Raw genomic sequence first — 19269 nt, forward strand, 5'->3', positions numbered from 1 at the left:
ATAGCCATTGGTGTTTCTTCTCCTTCTCTGAATTTAGCATCATATATAAGCGGCCTCATTTGGTATTCATAACCATCCTTAGCTTTAATATAATAAGCACTTTTTGACGTAAGGTTTATGAAATCTTCCCATAATGTCAATCTAATTAAAACATGCCTATCTCTCAAAAAACCAATGTTACATTCACCTTTGACACCGCATTGAACTGGAATAATTCGACGTAACTCTTGAAGTTCTGGCCAACCATAGGATAACTTACCACCAAATGCGTATTGCAGACCTTCAATGATATTCATTCTATCAACTTCTGCTTCTGTGAATGTAGCACCACAAAAAATTTCGAAGTTCTTAAGCGCTATTAATAAAGTTAATTTGTGCTAATTATATTATTTTATGTGCAGACGAGGGCTATTAATTTGATGGATATTAATTGGATATGATAATAAGTGTACAAGGCATATTATAAGTGATGTGGGGTCTAAGGAGAGTCCTAAGTCTAAGCCAAGTTGGAAAATTACATGATACATTAAAGTTCTAAATGATTACGCACAAGACAAAACTTTGGACGAGCTTATCTACATATATATAAGGGGTTATGTGATGAACAACCTATAAAATGAAATATCTTCGAATTTAGTTTCTAACTCTTCAAACCGTTTGTCATTTGGACACTCCTACAAGACGTTATGACCAAATTGCCAAAAGCTCGCAGAATGTGACACTACCGCGCCGCCCCATGCGGTGCGCCTGTGGGGATTTCTAGAACACTTTAAAATTTCATTTCTAGGCATATTTGTCACTACTGCGCCGCGCCCCACGGCGCGGCTGTGCAATTTTTGGGGTTTTTATAACCCGACCCCATTTTAATAAATAGCCTTTGGGGCTTTATTTGGGACGATTTTCTGGTGAGTCTAGAGAGAGAAGGAGAAACCCTAACCTCCCAATCATCCAATCTTTAAGAATCAAGAAAGTCAATCACTAGATTATCCTTCATCCGGGTAAGTCCTACTTCTAAGCTTTCATACAAGAGGTTATGAGTTCAAATATATTGTGGGGTTGGAAATAGGCCATGCATGTTACACAAAGTTGTAGTATATGGAGTTAATGAACCATTTTGGGTAGTTTCTTTCTGAAATTGGTTGAGGCAGTGGCCTTCGTGCTCGCGAGAGGGTAGATGCGTTCGCGTAGAATGGGAGGCCAGTTGAGGGCATTAGGCTTTTAGCCTTCGCGATCGCGAGAGGGAGACCGTACTCGTGTTGGATCAGGGGTGTTGTGAATCATGTTCGCGATCGGGATCTCACATTCGCGTAGGGCATTTCTAGGGCATTGATTGGTTGTGCTCCGCGATCACGAATTTGGTCCCGCGATCGCGAAGGGCATGTCTGGGCAGACTATAAGTACTCCATTTTTTGAGAGTTTGGATTTTTAGATATAGAGTTCGGATTTGGGCGATTTTGGAGGGGATTTTCACGATTCAGATTGGGGTAAGTGTTTTTGAATCATATTTGTTCATCATTCATGATTTCAACCTTGATTTTAGCATTTAATTGGTGAATCTAAGTGAAGAAATTGGGGATTTTAGTAAAAAAAAAAATTTAAATATAAATTGATGATTTGAGGGTCGATTTGAGGTCGGATTTGGATGAAACACACATATTTGGACTCGTTTTGGAATTGGTGTTCGTAATTTGCGAGTTACGACGGGTTTCAGAGTTTGAGCCCGGGGTAAACTTTTTGGGTTGACTTTTTTATTTTCGATAAGGATCTTAGCTTTATTGTTTGGGGTTGTTTTCTATGGCTTTTATTGATATTATTAAGTTATTTTGGCTAGATTCGAGTCGTCCGGAGGTTGATTCATGCGGGAAGGGCTTATTAGAGAATTGATTTGGTTTGCCTGAGGTAAGTATCTTACCTAAACTTGGTTAAGGCACTAGTTGCCTGAGTTATATGTGATAGCTACATGTACTGGTGGCGTGCATGTGTGGGGTTGGGCCTATGTGTGTGCACCGAGGTATTTTTCACGCTCGTGGTAGTGTTTAGGCTATGATATGACTTGGATTGGTTGTTAAGCTTCATATTGTGGTGACTCTTATATTTGTACTCATGTTGTAAACTATTTGAGCCACGTTTGAGGTTACATAGAGGTAAATCTCCTGATTGAACCTGATATTTGTTGCTTCTGTGATGTAATTACCAGATTTGAGCTATGATAGCACACTTTGCACATGCATACACCTTAGCATGTCACTTATACCATTCCAGGAGTATGAAATTTGATATCCATTGATCATGTACATGTATTCCTATATATATGCTTTTTGTGTGATATGGTTTGGAGTGGTAGCACTAGACCACGCCGTGCGGATTGTGATAATGAGCTTGTGACTACGCCGGGCAGATTGTGATATTGAACATGTGACCACGTCGGGCGGATTGTGATATTAAGCATGTGACCACGCCGAACGGATTGTGATTTTGAGCCTGTGACCACGCAGGGCAGAATATGGTTATTTGTACATAACTTAATCGTGCAATGTGTGAATATGGATCCATCCCCCTAGGGTCACCCTCTCATGTGCCTTCTTCATAGTGTACATGTGGTTTGAGGAAACTAAACAATGGTTTGGTACAATTATAGAAATTCTGAGGAAAGGTTGGCCAGTATTTGATTTGGTTATTCCATTTCATCTTTACTTCCAATTTACTTGGTTGTTTACCTGATTTTTTTGCATATCTTCTTCATTGTTAGGTTGTTGACTGAGCAGAGCACTTTAAGTAATTGTGTGCCTCAAGGTAGTTATTGTTGTGGTTCATGACTTGTTCATATTATTGTTCTATACTTATCGGAATTATAAACTATAAAGGTGATTAGCGAGCGCCATTTATAATTCTTGCTTCTACTACCTCGCCGAGGTTAGTTATGACACTGCTGAGTGCATGAGTCGGTTATACTCATACTACACTTTGCACTTAATTGTGCAGATCCAGGTGGTAGACCGAGCCACCAGTAGTTGAGGTTTATTGTTGAGTTTGTCATCCGAGAGATGAGGTAGAGCTGCATCTCGACAGCAGCCTTTGCATCTCTTTCCATTTTTGTACTTTTGTCTTTATTTGAGACAGTATTATTATTTAGCGTTTCCGACTTGTATTTCCGTTTTAGAGCTCATGACTCTATATTTACCAGTTCTGGAGGATTTGTTATGCATAAATGTGGTTGTTTGTGTTAATTGGCCTTTGAATTGTTTTATTTCTGTTAATTCGGTATTTATATTTCACTTTTGTTTTGATTGGCTTGCCTAGCAAGTTAGTTAGGTGTCATCATGACCGGTTGGTTGTTTTTCGGTCGTGACACAAGTCGTAGTCAAAAACCATCGCAAACTCTTCCTAACCCATTTGCACCTAACTAAATCATCAAAACTAATTCCCTCCAACACAACCGAGTCATGCAAACTGCCAAACCCAAACGTATTACCACAAAGCATCTATAAAGCCTTATCATACAAAGGAACCGATCATTTCTATTACTATATTGATCCAATCCACTGCTAAGCTGACCCAACTTCTTTAGATTCCTCTTGACTTACCTTCTAGATGGCATGTCCCTTTCTCAACACACTATGTACCTCAATCAATACTCATCCCAAGTGATCCTAATATGAACTATGTCATCTTAAGACTCGTGCACCACTTCATTCCGTCTAATGTACCCACTAGTACCTCAGACTGAAATACCTACTATGAAGATACCTTCTGTGAATCCTAAGTTGTCCCTCTCATCACTCTAATATTGCAATGTATAATTAATAACGATATAGAAATATTGCAATTCGTGGCACCATCCAATGCAAATTTCAAATCCTAGACATACACAAATCCGGGAACCCTTAAATACCACATATGAATCTCATTAGAACCTTCTCGAGAATTATACAATCTACTCTAATGTCCAATGCATAGCCAGTCGAGTTGTACTCCATTAGCACACCAATACTTTAAGAAGCAACCCCATTTTTAAGCAATCCAGTAAATCCCTTCTCCTTGCGCGCTACATCAAAAACGGGTATCAAACCTGAGTAACTCCACAACTTTTATGTAGCAATAAAGCATATTACATCCTGTATCCATCAAATTCCTTGCTTGCATCATCTTCAAAGTCATCCTCTTCAAGACATAATTGATCCACAAGTATGCCTTAGTCCAAGGACCAATGTAACACATAACCAAGCATTTCGATCGTCGATAGTCGAATCCCCCACTTGGCTCGAAGCAACAAAATACCTCATATGATAAACTACAATATTCTTCCTTAATAATTGCCATGATCTCGTACAGTCATCCAGCCGAATCTCCTCATAAGCTCATGCAGCACTAGTCATCACACCTTTCAAATCATCCGCCAAGTGAAAACGCATCCTTGTGATAGTCATGCGAACTTATTCAATTGATCCAAACTCTAATCATAGAATATACATCCCAATGCATAGAAAGAAAACTCTTCATAGAAACCTCATAAGAATCACACAACCTAAAACCTTCTCGCAAAGAATAACCCACCAGCTTAGCCTTAAATCGACACCTTTCTATGATATACCCATGGTGACAACCACTTATGCAATCAATTAATCTTTCTGAGTCTACATTCGTAAACAAGATACAAAAATATACTTTATTCCAGAAATGAACAACTAAAAGTTCCATCAACATACTCAAAACTCAAGATTGCATTGCGTATCAAGATTATAATCAAGCATCCATATTCCCTTCGTATCCCAAGCTTCCCGTCACATCCACACTATCTAAGCATATTCCTCAGTCACATAATACTCACGACATAGCTACTCGCAACTCACTGAACCATCAATTCTACTCCTAGGGACACTACTGGACATAAAAGTCCAAAGGCACATAGTCACACAACTAAATCTACCGAGCACACGCTTCGATCTACACTTGGCCTCAAGTCCTCCAGACTGGCCTACCTTCACAGCACAGAAGTACATCTTGCACCTCATCCACGGCATCACAAGTCGTCGGCGCACAGCTGATACCGAGTGCTCAATATCATACACGAGTGAATGGAAGAAAAATCGAAGATACAAGTTTCAAGCTGAATTGAAGACGCACCATAAAGAAAAAAGAAGGTTATATATCCTAAATGCCCTGTAGCCTCTCAAAGATAAGTATGGATATCATCATACCGATCTGAAAGGCTCTACTAAGCACATGTTCATGACTCGTACAATCTATGAACCTAGAGCTCTGATACCAACTTTTCACGACCCAAAATTCCTCCAAGTCGTGATGGCACCTAACACAACATGCTAGGTATGCCAAACAACAAATAACACAACTCGAATAAAATATCACCAAAAATCAATGAATAAAATAGCTTAATTCTATACCATATACGAAGAATTGGTAGTACAAGTCATGAGCTATTAAAATTAAGAATATAACTCTAGTACAATGAAATAGTACAACATTAGTTTGAAGCTTACATAAGCTAGATTATAAGTCCTAAACTACCATGAACAAGCAGTAGCTTGAATCTAGATTGCCGGTACAACTTCAATACTAGACTATGTCATCCACAGCAATTAAGCTCCAAGATCTGTACGAAAGGTGCAGAAGTCGAGTATGAGTACAACCGACCATATGTACTCAGTAAGTATCCTGACTAAACTTGGTAAAGTAGTGACGAGGTTCTAGGTCAAGGATACTCAATTTACATAACATGTACAGATCAATAGCCTACATATATTCCCAGCAACAATATCAAAATCTAAACCTGTAGTCCAGATAAGGCCATCGTTGCACATAGAAATGATATGCACAAGCATTGTAAACAACTAACAATTCAGCATATAAGGAAGATACGCATTTGATATAAAACAACTCATCAACAATTGCATATAGAGAAGATATGTGTAAGTATCAAATAACTGCCATCATTTTCATATAGAGAAGATATGCTTGAATAAATATGTAAAGTTACACGGACTAGCATATAGAGTAGATATGTAGCGTGAATCACTTCGACAAGTAAAGCAGCATATACAGAAGATATGCATAAAAAATATGTATACATTCTAGGGCGAGCATATAAAGAAGATATGCACTAAAAATCATGTTACATCCAAGGAGCTTGCAAATAGAGAAGAGATGCAAAGCTTATGATTCAAGAAGCTCACGTAGTCAAATGAACATATAAAGCATGCTAGCATGAAGCACAGTATCCAAAACAAGGCATAGTACAACCTAAAGACTACTCCGGTCATGAATCATACATAGCACCGTATATACGCTCGTCACCTTGCATATATGTCATTTCTCACACATCTAATTAGACAAATAAGGTCATATCCTAAGGTTTATTCCCTCAATAATATTAGGCGAGATACTTACCTCATCCGGGCTAGCCTTCAACCTCATATCACGTAGAAACCTCGCTCTACCACTCCAACCATGAAAATCCAAGCCAATCATTAACAAAGAAAGTAAAACAATGCTTTAGGAAGTGATCCTAATCCATAAAGTTTTGATCATTGAAGAATTCCCAAAAGGTCAATTGTCATGACCCAAACTCAACATGTCATGAAGGTGTCTATCACAGAACTAGGGAAGCTGACAATCACCAATAACTATACATTGTTAAATTGAAAAAAATGATGAATTAAGTTTAACAGTGAAAAATCTCATAAATAACCGATAAGAAATACCGCGACTCAATACAAAATCCTCCAAAATCCGGGTATCGCTGAGTACATGAGCTACTAAATATCAACATAGTCAAAACTTCTAATACAACTGTTTGGAAAGATAGAACAGTTCTAAATAAACTTAAAAGAAGGAGAGTCGAGGTTTGCGGATGCCAAAGCAGCTACCCCACAAGTCTCCAAGCAAAAAAATGCTCTAAGTCTAGCAACCACCGTGCCCAGAAGTACCTAGATCTGCACACGAAGTGCAGAGTGTAGTATAAGTACAACCGACCCAATGTACTCAATAAGTAACTGGACTAACCTTGGGCTGAAAGCAATGACGATCTCAGATAAGGTACAGTCCAACTAGATAATAACAGCATAGATATGACAGAAAATGACAGTAATAATTCAGAGAAAATCTCATAATCAGTTATACACAGTACAGAAAAGTAGGCATGCTTTCATGTTTGACAATTTAGGCTCAATACAGGTAAATATACCAAGTATAGCTAACACGAGGAATATTACATCTCTATGTCTACATGTCAAATATGCATGTCACTTGTAATGCAACACGATGATAAAACTCATATACTTATGATCTCGGAGTATTCAAACTCACTCAACACGCTCAATCACTCGGCACTCCCAATCACTCAACACTCTCAATCACTCGGTACTCGCACTCAACACTCAACGGTACCTACGCTCACTGATGGTATGTCAGACTCCGGAGGGGCAGATCCTGCCCAAGTGATAATATAAGCCAATATGGCATGTTGTGGTGTGTAGCCCGATCCCATCAAAAATATCACTCACAATCAGGCCCTCGGCCTCACTCAGTCATCAACCTCTACAATCTCTCAAGCTCACAAATGTCATGCCAATCAGCCAAAATAATTATACATGATCTAACAATAAATGATAATAGAAACTGAGATATGATATTCAAATGATGAATGCGACTGAGTACATAACTGCAACTTAAAAAAATAACTCAACAACAGAAAAGACCTCTATGGGTCCCAATAGTACCAGCATTTAGCCTAACATGATTTCAAACATGGATCACAACTCAATATTTTTGAACACATGGAGATTACATGAATAACATAAAGTTTGGGTAACTACACTGTTGCACGGAATCAACCAAGTCACAATTACTACGGTGCACGCCTACACGCCTATCACCTAGCATGTGCGTCACCTCAACATCAACTACATAACACGTAATTTAGGGATTCATACCCTTAGTATCAAGTTTAGAAGTGTTACTTACCTCAAACCGCGCAAATCCCTACTCAGACAAGCCTGTGCCTCACAAATCGGCCTTTGAACTACTCGAATCTAGTCACAAATAACTTAATACAATCATTACAAGTTATAGCAATCAATTCCATATGATAAAGCGAAGTTATTTAACAAAAGTTAAAAAGCCAACCCAAAAAGTCAATCTCGGCCTCATGTCTCGGAATTTGACAAAACATAAAAAATTTGAACACCCATTCAACAACGAGTCCAACCATATCAAAATCACCCAATTCCGACCTCAAATCGCCACTCAAATCCCCAAATTTTACTCTCCAATACATGGGTCAAAATCCCAAATTTTCACCTCAAAAACACCAAATATATGGCGAAATTCAATGAGTATTCAATATAAATGAATAGAACTGATCAAAAGTTGCTTGCCTCTTGAAATCTAGTGAAACACCTCTAAAACATTTCATCTAACCGAGCTTGCAAAGTCCACAAATGAAGAAATCGTGGAACCCTTTCGAATTAATACATTGCCGGTGCTTTCGCACCTGCGTCCATCATCCGCTTTTGGGGAACCGCATTTGTGGTGAAAGCTCTGCACCTGCGGAACTCACTTAACTTCGGCTACACTGCTTTGCGCCCCCAAGGCCGCATCTACAGAAGCACTTCTGCGCCCAAATGTCCGATTCTGCGGAAACACCTAACCTCCGCAAGCCTCACTAAATTCCGCTTCTGTGACCTCCCTTTTGCAGAAGCGAATCCACACTTGCGGACCTCCTCTCACATTCTCCCCCTCCTAAACAAATGTTCATCCTCGAACGAGTCTGGAATCATACATGGAGTCACAAATAGGTGTGGATATCTGCTCTGCATCTCCCGCTCGGTCTCCCAAGTAGCCTCCTCGATTGGCTAACCTCTCCACTGTACTTCCACTGAAGTTATATTCTTCGACCTCAACTTTTGAACCTGCCAATCCAAAATAGCCAGTGGCTCCACATCATAAGTCAAATCCTCGTCTAACTAAACTGTGCTGAAGTACAAAACATGAGACGGATTGCCGAAATACTTCTAAAGTATGGAAACATGAAACACTGGATGAATGCATGATAGACTAAGTGGCAATGCAAGCTTGTAAACCACCTCTCCAATCCTATGAAGCACCTCAAAAGTGCCAATATACTAAGGGATCAACTTGTCTTTCTTCACGATCCTCATAACACCCTTCATGGGCAAAACTCTGAGCAATACCTTCTCCCCCACCATGTAGGGAACATCACGAACCTTCCAATCGGCGTAACTATTCTGTCTAGACTGTGTTGTGTGAAGCCGATCCTAAATCAACTTAACCTTTTTCAAATCATCCTGAACCAAGTCAGTACGCAATAGCCTAGCCTTTCCCGCTCAAACCAACCAACCGTAGGCCTACACTGCCTCCTATACAAAGCCTCATATGGAGCAATCTGAATACTCGATTGACAGCTGTTATTGTAGGCAAACTCTGTAAGTGGTAGAAATTGATCCCAAGAATCCCCGAAATCCATGACACAAGCACGTAATATACTCCAATATCTAAATGGTTCGCTCGAACTATCCATCCATTTGAGGATGGAATGTTGTACTCAACTCAACCCGTGTGTCTAACTCTTGTTGCACTGCTCTCCAAAATTACGATGTGAACCGTGTGCCCCGATATGAAATAATGGACAAGGGCACACCATGAAAGCGAACCATCTCACGGATATAGATCTCAGCCAACCGCTCCGAAGAATAGCTAGTCCCAACTGGAATGAAATGTGCGTACTTAGTCAACCGGTCCACAATCACCCAAATAGCATCAAACTTCTTCAAAGTCCACGGAATCCCAATTACGAAGTCCATGGTGATACGCTCGTACTTCCACTTGGGATTCTCAAGCCTCTTAAGCAAACCGTCCGGCCTCTAATGCTCGTACTTCACCTGCTGACAATTTAAGCACCGAGCTACAAACCCCACTATATCTTTCTTCATTCTTCTCCACCAATAGTGTTACCTAAAGTACTAATACATCTTCACAACACCTGGATGAATGGAATACCGCGAACTGTGGGCCTCCTCAAGAATCAGCTCACGTAACCCATCTACATTGGGTACACAAATCCGACCCTGCATCCGCAACACCCCATCATCCCCAATAGAAACCTTTTTGGCATCACCGTGCTGAACCGTGTCCTTAAGGACAAGCAGATGGGGGTCGTCATACTGACGCTCTCTGATGCGATCATATAAAGAAGACCGAAAAACCATGCAAGCTAGAACCCGACTAGGCTCCAAAATGTCTAACCTCACAAACTGATTGGCCAAGGCCTGAACATCTGATACAAGCGGTCTCTAACCAACAGGAATGTATGAATGGCTACCCATACTCACCGTATTTCTACTCAAGGCATCAGCCACTACATTGGCCTTCCCGGGATAATACAAAATGGTAATATCATAGTCTTTTAACAGATCCAACAATCTCCGTTTCCTCAAATTTAGATCCTTTTGCTTGAACACGTATTGAAGACTCTGATGATTTTTAAATACCACACAAGACACGCCGTAGAGAAAATGCCTCAAAATTTTTAATGCATGAACGATGGATTCTAACTCTAAATCATGAACAAGGTAGTTCTTCTAATGAGGCTTCAACTAGCGTGAAGCATAAGAAATCACTCTATACTCCTGCATCAAGACACACCCAATACTAATCCGTGAAGCATCACAATACACTGTATAAGATCCCAATACTAAAAGCAAAACTAGAACTAGAGTTGTAGTCAAGGCAGTCTTGAGCTTCTGAAAGCTCTCCTCACACTCATTTGACCAACTGAATAGAGCACCCTTTTGGGTCAACCTGGTCAAAGGCACTGCAATGGACGAGAATCCCTCCACAAAGCGATGATAATATCCGGCCAAGCTGAGAAAACTCTGAAGACGGTATGGGCCAAATCTGAACCGCCCCAATATTCTTCGAATCCACTTTGATCCCCTTACTGGACACTATGTGCCCCAAGAACTCCACTGAACTGAGCCAAAACTCACACTTGGAGAACTTGGCATAAAGTTTCTCCTCCCTCAATATATGTAGTACAATCCTCAGATGTTGTGCATACTCATCCTGGCTACGTGAGTACACCAGAATATCATAAATAAATACTATGACAAACGAATCAAGATATGGCTGGAATACATTCTTCATCAGATGTATGAATGTTGCTGGGGCATTGGTCATCCCAAAAGACATCACAAGGAACTCGTAGTGACCATAGTGGATCCTGAATGTCATCTTCAGAATATCAGAGTCCCGAATCTTCAATTGCCGATACCCATACCTCAAATCACTCTTAGAGAACACTCTAGCTCCCTGAAGCTGGTCAAATAAGTCATCAATGCGCGACAAAGGATACTTGTTCTTAATTGTAACTTTGTTCAACTACCTATAGTCTATGCACATCCGCATAGTACCATCATTCTTCTTCACAAACAAAACCATTGCTCCCCAAGGTGACAAACTAAGCCTAATGAACCCTTTATCAAAAAGCTCTTAAAGCTGCTCTTTCAATTCCTTTAACTTTGCCGGTGCCACATGATACGGAGGAATAGAAATGGGCATAGTGCCCGTCACCAAATCAATACCAAAATCAATGTCCATGTCGGGAGGCATTCCCGACAGATTTATAGGAAAAACATCCGAAAAGTCTCACACTACCGAACCAGAATCAATGGTAGTAGTAATAGCACCAACATCCTTCACAAAAGTAAAATATGACAAATACCCCTTCCCAACCATTCATTGGGCCTGCAGATATGAAATCACCCTACTAGAAACCTAGTCTAGAGAACCTCTCCACTCGATCCTAGGTAACCCCGGCATAACCAACGGCATAGTCTTAGCGTGACAATACAGAATATCATGACATGGGGACAACCAATCCATGCCCAGAATCACGTCAAAATCAACCATACTAAGAAATAGGAGATCAAGTCTCGTCTCCAATCCCCCCAATGGCCACCACACAAGCCCAATACATACGGTCCACAGTAATAGAATCGCCCACCGGTATATATACATGAACATGTAAAACTAAGGACTCACGGGGCATATCCAAATAACCAGCAAAATATGATGATACATATATAAGTGGAACCAGGGTCAAATAATATGAAGGATCCCTGTGGCATGCTGAGACAATACATGTGATCACTGCGTCTGAAGCAACGACATGTGGCCTGGCAGGGAAAGCATAGCATCGAGCATGACCGCCACCTGATTAGCTCCCCCTCAAGGGCGACCTCTAGCTGCCTGAGCACCACCCCAAGCTGGCTGAGCGGGTGGTGAAGTAACTGGTATAGAAGTCATAACTTCACCCCTCTGTTGAACTGGACCTCCAAAACAGCGGGGACACTGCCTCTATACATGTCCAAACTTCCCGCACTCGAAGCAACTCTGATTCGGACCTCGAGAACCAGAATAACTACTAGAAGAATCTAGTACAGATGAACCCTGAACTAATGGAGCACGAGATGAACTATGAACTGGGAGAGCACTATATGAACCATGGCTAGCTGATGCACTACGATGGACTGGACAAGGCATCTGAGCGGGCCTATAAAGACGACCCCTGTTGTGGCGGGACTGCCCTCCAAAAGAAACACCGCTGAAACCATCTGAACCATGAGGCCTCTTGGCCTCCCTCTCCTCGCGTTCCTGACTACAGTCCTACTCTAGTCACCTAGCAATATCAACCACCTCGTTGAACCTAGCACCAGATGCAATCCCTTGAGTCATGACAGAGCGCACTCCATAGTTGAGGCCATGAATGAGCTTCTTAATCCTCTCCCTCTCTGTGGGAACCAACCAGATCGCGTGACGAGACAACTATGAAAAATCTCATCTCATACTGGGTCACGGACATATCCTCCTGGCACACCTTCTCAAAGTGTCTACGCAACTCCTCCCGGTGGGTCTGTGGAATAAACTTCTCCAAGAAGAGAACGGAGAACTCATGCCGTGTAAGTGGTGCAGCACCGGCTGGCCTTCTTATCTCATAGGCCTCCCACCATCAGAAGGCTTCCCCCAACAGCTGAAAAGTATTAAATAAGACTCTACTAGTCTCCAGAATACCCGTCGTGCGAAGGATCCCCTGGCATCAGTCTCTTAAATCATGAGCATCCTCCGATGTAGCCCCACTGAATGATGGAGGCCTGAGCCTCCCAAGCCGCTCTAGCCTCTTCTACTCCTTGTCACTCATAGGTGGACCAACCGGGGCTTGAGCCACTGTAACTAGCTAGGCTGGTAGTACCCCCAGTGTCTGACGTCCCAAAACCACCTACTCTGGAGTACGGACGGTGGAAGTCTAAGAACCTCCCCGGGCCTGAGAAGTGGCTGGTGCAACCTAAACTGAAATCGCCTGAGCTAGGCAAGTGCATACAGTCAATATCTGGGCCAAAACCTCTTGAAGGCCTAGAATCACAATGGGCACAGCTAGTGCCTGAGCTGGTCCCACCGGCTCAACCATATCTGGAATATGCTCCTGAGCTGGAGCAACTGGTGGCTCCACTTGTGCTGCTCTAGTTGCCGTACGAGCTACACCTTGGCCTCTATCGCGGCCCCGGCCTCTCACGGCCCTAGCCACATGTGGAGATAAGCTCACATGGTTCAGTAGCCCGATACGGTAGCACATGTGGAGATAAGTTTCCTAATGGTTCGGTACCCTCTCAAAGATAAGTTCAGATGTCTCCGTACCAATCCGCAAGACTCTACTAAACCTGCTCATGACTCGTGAGACCTATGTAACCTAGGCTCATATACCAACTTGTCACGACCCAAACTCAACATGTCGTGATGGCGCCTATCACAGAACTAGGCAAGCCGACAATCACCAATAACTATGCATTTTTAAATTGAAAACATGATAAAATAAGTATAACAGTGAAAAGTATCATAAATAACTGATAAGAAATACCGCGACTCAATACAAAATCTCCCAAAATTCGGGTATCACTGAGTACATGAGCTACTAAATATCAACATAGTCAAACTTCTAATACAACTGTCTAAAAAGATAGAACAGTGCTAAATAAACTGAAAAGAAGGAGAGTCGAGGTCTGCGGATGCCAAAGCAACTACCTCACAAGTCTCCAAGCAGGAAACGTTCCAATTCTAGCAACCACCGTGCCCAGAAACATCTGGATCTACACACGAAGTGCAGAGTGTAGTATGAGTACAACCGATCCATTGTACTCAATAAGTAACATGACTAACCTTGGGCTGAAAGAAGTGACTAACTCAGATAAGGTACAGTCCAACCAGATAATAACAGTATATATATGACAGGAAATGACAGTAATAACTCATAGAAAATCTCATAATCAGTTGTACACAGTACAGAAAAGTAGGCATGCTTTCAAGTTCGATAGTTTAGGCTCGATACTGGTAAATATTCCAAGTATAGCTAACATGGCGAATATTACATCTTTATGTCTACATGTCAAATATGCATATCACCGGTAATGCAACACAGTGATAAAACTCATATACTCATGATCTCGGAGTATTCAACCTTACTCAGCAGGCTTAATCACTCAGTACTCCCAATTACTCAACACTCTCAATCACTCGGTACTCGCACTCAGCACTCAACGGTACCTAAGATCACTGCTGGAATATCAGACTTCGGAGGGGCGGATCCTGCCCAAGCTCTAAATATCACTCACAATCAGGCCCTTGGCCTCACCCAGTCATCAATCTCTCTAGTCTCTCGGGCTCACAAATCTCATGCCAATCAGCCCAAACAATGATACATGATGTAATAATAAATGATAACATAGACTAGGATATGATATGCAAATGATGAATGCGACAAAGTACATAACTGCAACTTAAGCAAATAACTCAACAACAAAAATGACTTTTGTAGGCCCCAATAGTACCAGCATATAGCCTAACATGATTTCTAACATGGATCACAGCTCAATATTTTGAACACATGGAGATTACATGAATAACATCAAATTTGGGTAACTACACAGTTCCACGGAATCAACCGAGTCACAATTACTACGGTGCATGCCCACACGCCCGTCACCTCAACATCAACTACATAACACGTAATTCAGGGATTCATACCATTTGTATCAAGTTTAGAAGTGTTACTTACCTCAAACCGGGCAAATCCCTACTTCGACAAGCCCTTGCCTCGCAAATTGGCCTTCGAACGACTTGAATCTAGCCATAAACAACTAAATACAATCGATACAAGCCATAGGAATCAATTCCATACGATAAAGCTAAGTTCTTTAACAAAAGTCAAAAAGTCAACCCAAAATGTAAAACCTGGGCTTATGTCTCTGAATCTGACAAAACTTATATAATTCTAACACCCATTCAACAATGAGTCCAACCATACCAAAATCACCCAATTCTGCCTCAAATCACCACTCAAATCCCCAAATCTTACTCTCCAATACATGGGTCAAAATCCCCAAATTTCCACCTAAAAAACACCAAATCTATGGTGAAATTCAATGGGTATTCAATATTAATGAATAAAATGATCAAAAGTTTCTTACCTCTTGAAATCTAGTGAAACCCATCCCAAAAATCGCTTCTAGCCGTGCTTGCAAAGTCACAAATGAAGAAATCTTTCGAATTAATACACTGCCAGTGCTTTAGCACCTACGGTCCATTGTCCGCTTCTGCGGAACCGCATCTGCGATGAAATCTCCTCACCTGCAGAACTCACTTAAGTTCCGCCACACCGCTTTTGTGCCCCCAAGACCACATATGTGGAAACGCTTCTGCGAAAATACCTGACCACCTCAAGCCTTAGAAAATTCCGCTTCCGCGACTTCTCTTCCGTATAAGTGACTCTGCTCTTACGGACCTCCTCTTGCATCTGCGACCCAGCAGCCCCTAGCTCTCCTCCGCACCTGGGAATTGCCATCCGCATCTGCGGCCCATTTCTCACAGGTGCGGTTGCATCCGATTTGATCACACCAGCTCTAACACAAGTCCAAAATTCAATCCGTTTTCAACCCGAATCATACCCGAGGCGCCCAAGACCCCATCCAAACATACTAACAAGTCCTAAAACATGATACAAACTTAGTCAAGGCCTCATATCTCGTCAAACAATATCAAAAACATGAATCGCACCCCAATTCAAGCCTAATGAAAATAATGGATTTCCAACTTCTACAATCGATGCTGAAACCTATCGAACCAACTCCGATTGACCTCAAATTTTGCACACAAGTCATAAATGACACAAAGGACCTCTTCCAACTTTCGAAACCAAAATCTGAGCCTGGTAACCATAAAGTCAACTCTCGATCAAACTTCTCAATCCTCCAACTTCAATTTCTCCAACTTTTGCCAATTCGATCCAAAATCACCTACGGGCCTCCAAACCAATATTCAGACACACTCCTAAGTCCAAACATACTATACAGAGCTATTGGAACCATCAAAATTCCGTTCCAGAGTCATTTACACATAAGTCAATATCCGGTCAACTCTTTCAACTTAAGCTTCCAACCTTTGGACTAAGTGTCCCAAATCATTCTGAAACATCCCTCAAACCAAACCAACCACCCCGGCAAGTCACATTACCTAAAACGAATACATGATAAGCAATAAATGGGAAACGGGGATATAATACTCAAAATGACCGGCTGAGTCGTTACATCAACAATAGTTAACTTGTTCTCGCGTGCCCTCTCCAAGCCTAGGGCACAAAGTTTTATCTCAAAATTCTATATTTTTGGGTGTTAACAATTCATGTAAATTTTTGACATAATACAAAAATTGAGTAAAATCTCCAAACAAAATTGCCCTCTCCAAACCTAGAGCACAAAACATGAGAGAATGAGTCAAAATCCCAAAATTCACAACTTATAGGTTTGCCCTGAACTACTCTTCGTCATCGCAATCCATAGATCCATGATCGCGAAGCTTAAAATGATAATGCTGCCAAAATTCCGTACGCAATCGCGGAAAGAACATCACGATTGCGAGGCGCATATAGAGGTCCCAACAGTACGCGAATACGCCCCAAAACAAGTGAACGCGAAGAAGTGTTGCACTAGCCTGCCTTTTCTTCTACGCGAACGTGGACCATGATAAGTAGGGATTTTAACCTATTATTTGCTCTCTTTTACTTGTGTTTTAGGCCAAAAATGCTTGAAGGTATTCCCGAAAACTAATGAAATATGCTTGCTTGCAGGAATTGTTCAAAATGAGCCAAAGGAATCAAAATTGACTCACAAAGGAGTTAAAAGTTTAACAAAAACCAAGGCTGAGTAAAGAGTTCTGAAGCGCCGACCGCACCAATATTGTGCAGCCGCGGTCAAAATTATGCGGTCCGCAAGAGGGAGATCCAGAGAGTATGATTTTTGGATAAGTGATGAGCGCGGACTGCACCACAAATGTGCGGCCGCGATCGAAATGTTGCGGTCCGCAAGATGAAGAATCAGAGAGTTGATTTCAAGCCAAACTCAATAGAATATTCTGCCGTGAAAGCAAGAGTGCGGCCCGCATCAGAATTATTCTGCCGCGAAAGCAAGAGTGCGGCCGCACTCAGAATTACGCGGCCGCACAAGCTCCGTAGGGGCATTTTTGTCAGATATTTTTAGCTTAGTATAAATAGAATATTTTTTCATTTTTAGGGTATGTCAGGTTATGTTATGTTTTGTATGAGCACCTGTGACGGCTGGTTTTACTATTTTCGGAAATTTTTGTACTAGATTCACTTCTTAACATTAGATTTTCATTCCATAAATTAATATTATGGATTTTATCTTCATTTCATCTTAAATTTCTGTTATTTCCATGAGTAGCTAAACCTATATCTAGGGTTGTGACCCAACCCTTGTGTGGGTATTTAATGGGTATTTGATTTTAGGGCTTGACTGTGAATGGGTTAGTGATATTTAGCCTAGTTCTTGCTAGAACTCAAGAATTAATGGTTGCAAACATTGATTCATGCCTTTATGACTTAGTCTCTACTTGAGAAAGAGGGACTAAGTCTAGGAAAACTAGGTTTAACAAGGAATTGGGGTGAACTCAAGAAATTGATAGCCCCAATTAAAGGGTTAAACCTAGAGATAGTAATACCCAACTTGAGCTAATATCACATGATTTGCATGAATACACATTTGGACTTGAAAAAGCCAAATTGGGCAAAATCACTCAAACTACCGAGAGGTATAGAGTGAGTACCCGAGTGTGATAGCTATATTACAATCCCAACTAATCAAGTTTGTCCTAGATTTTGCTACCCGTTAGATATCCACCTAGGTAGAAGTGACTACCCTAGTCTCTTTAAACATTTGAAAAATAATAACAAAAATATTATCCTTAGTTTCAATTATTGCAATCTTTAGAGTAAAGTTAGAAGTAGAAAAACCAATCAAGTTTGTGGAAGTGCAATTAAAGCCAAAACTTGCTATTAACTTAGATATACACCTAATCCCATATTCTAACTCCCTGTGAATTCAATCCCGACCTTTGTTGGGTTTATTATTGCATCGACCTCCTCGCTACTCAATTGTGGCGTGGGTTTGGCAGAAATCAATTTTTGGCGCCGTTGCCGGGGAGTTAAACAGATTTAGCTATATATCTAGGTATTTGTATGTTTTGTCTTTATTTCCTTCCGAGTCACTAATTTTGTTTGTGAACTGCTTGTAGGTACAAAATGGCCCTTAACAATGAGCCCCTCAGAAATTTACCATTGGGGGAGGAGGTAGATGACGATTAAGTGGATAAGGTTCATCCCGAACCTCAAGTAAACAGGCGAGGCCGACAACCTCCACAGAGAGCAACGCACCAGGTGTTGCCGAATGAGGGCTATGCAAGTGCAATAGTCCCGCCCCGGATTAGGGCGGGCAACTTCCAAATTACCAACGTGATGCTTACACTGCTTGAGCAGCAGGGTTTCTTCACCGGAGCTCCACATCAAAATACCTACAAGCACCTCAAATGGTTCGTTGACACTTGTTGGGTGAGAAAGCAAACAAATGTCACCGAGGATGCACTGCGGTTAAGGCTATTTCCCTTTTCTCTACGGGGAAAGGCTTTGGACTGGTTAGAGAGATTGCCCTATCATTCCATCTACACTTGGGATGAGTAGGCCGAGAAGCTTATTACCAAATTCTTCTCTCCGGGGCACATGGCTACTCTAAGGGATGAAAGTTTAGCTTTCAAACAAGAGCCCAATGAGCCATTGCACGAGATTTGGGAAAGATATCGCACCATGGTCAAAGAATGCCCGAACAATGATATGAC

This window comes from Nicotiana tabacum, chromosome 12, assembly GCF_000715075.1.
Source record: "Nicotiana tabacum cultivar K326 chromosome 12, ASM71507v2, whole genome shotgun sequence".
In the NCBI taxonomy this organism is placed as follows: Eukaryota; Viridiplantae; Streptophyta; class Magnoliopsida; order Solanales; family Solanaceae; genus Nicotiana; species Nicotiana tabacum.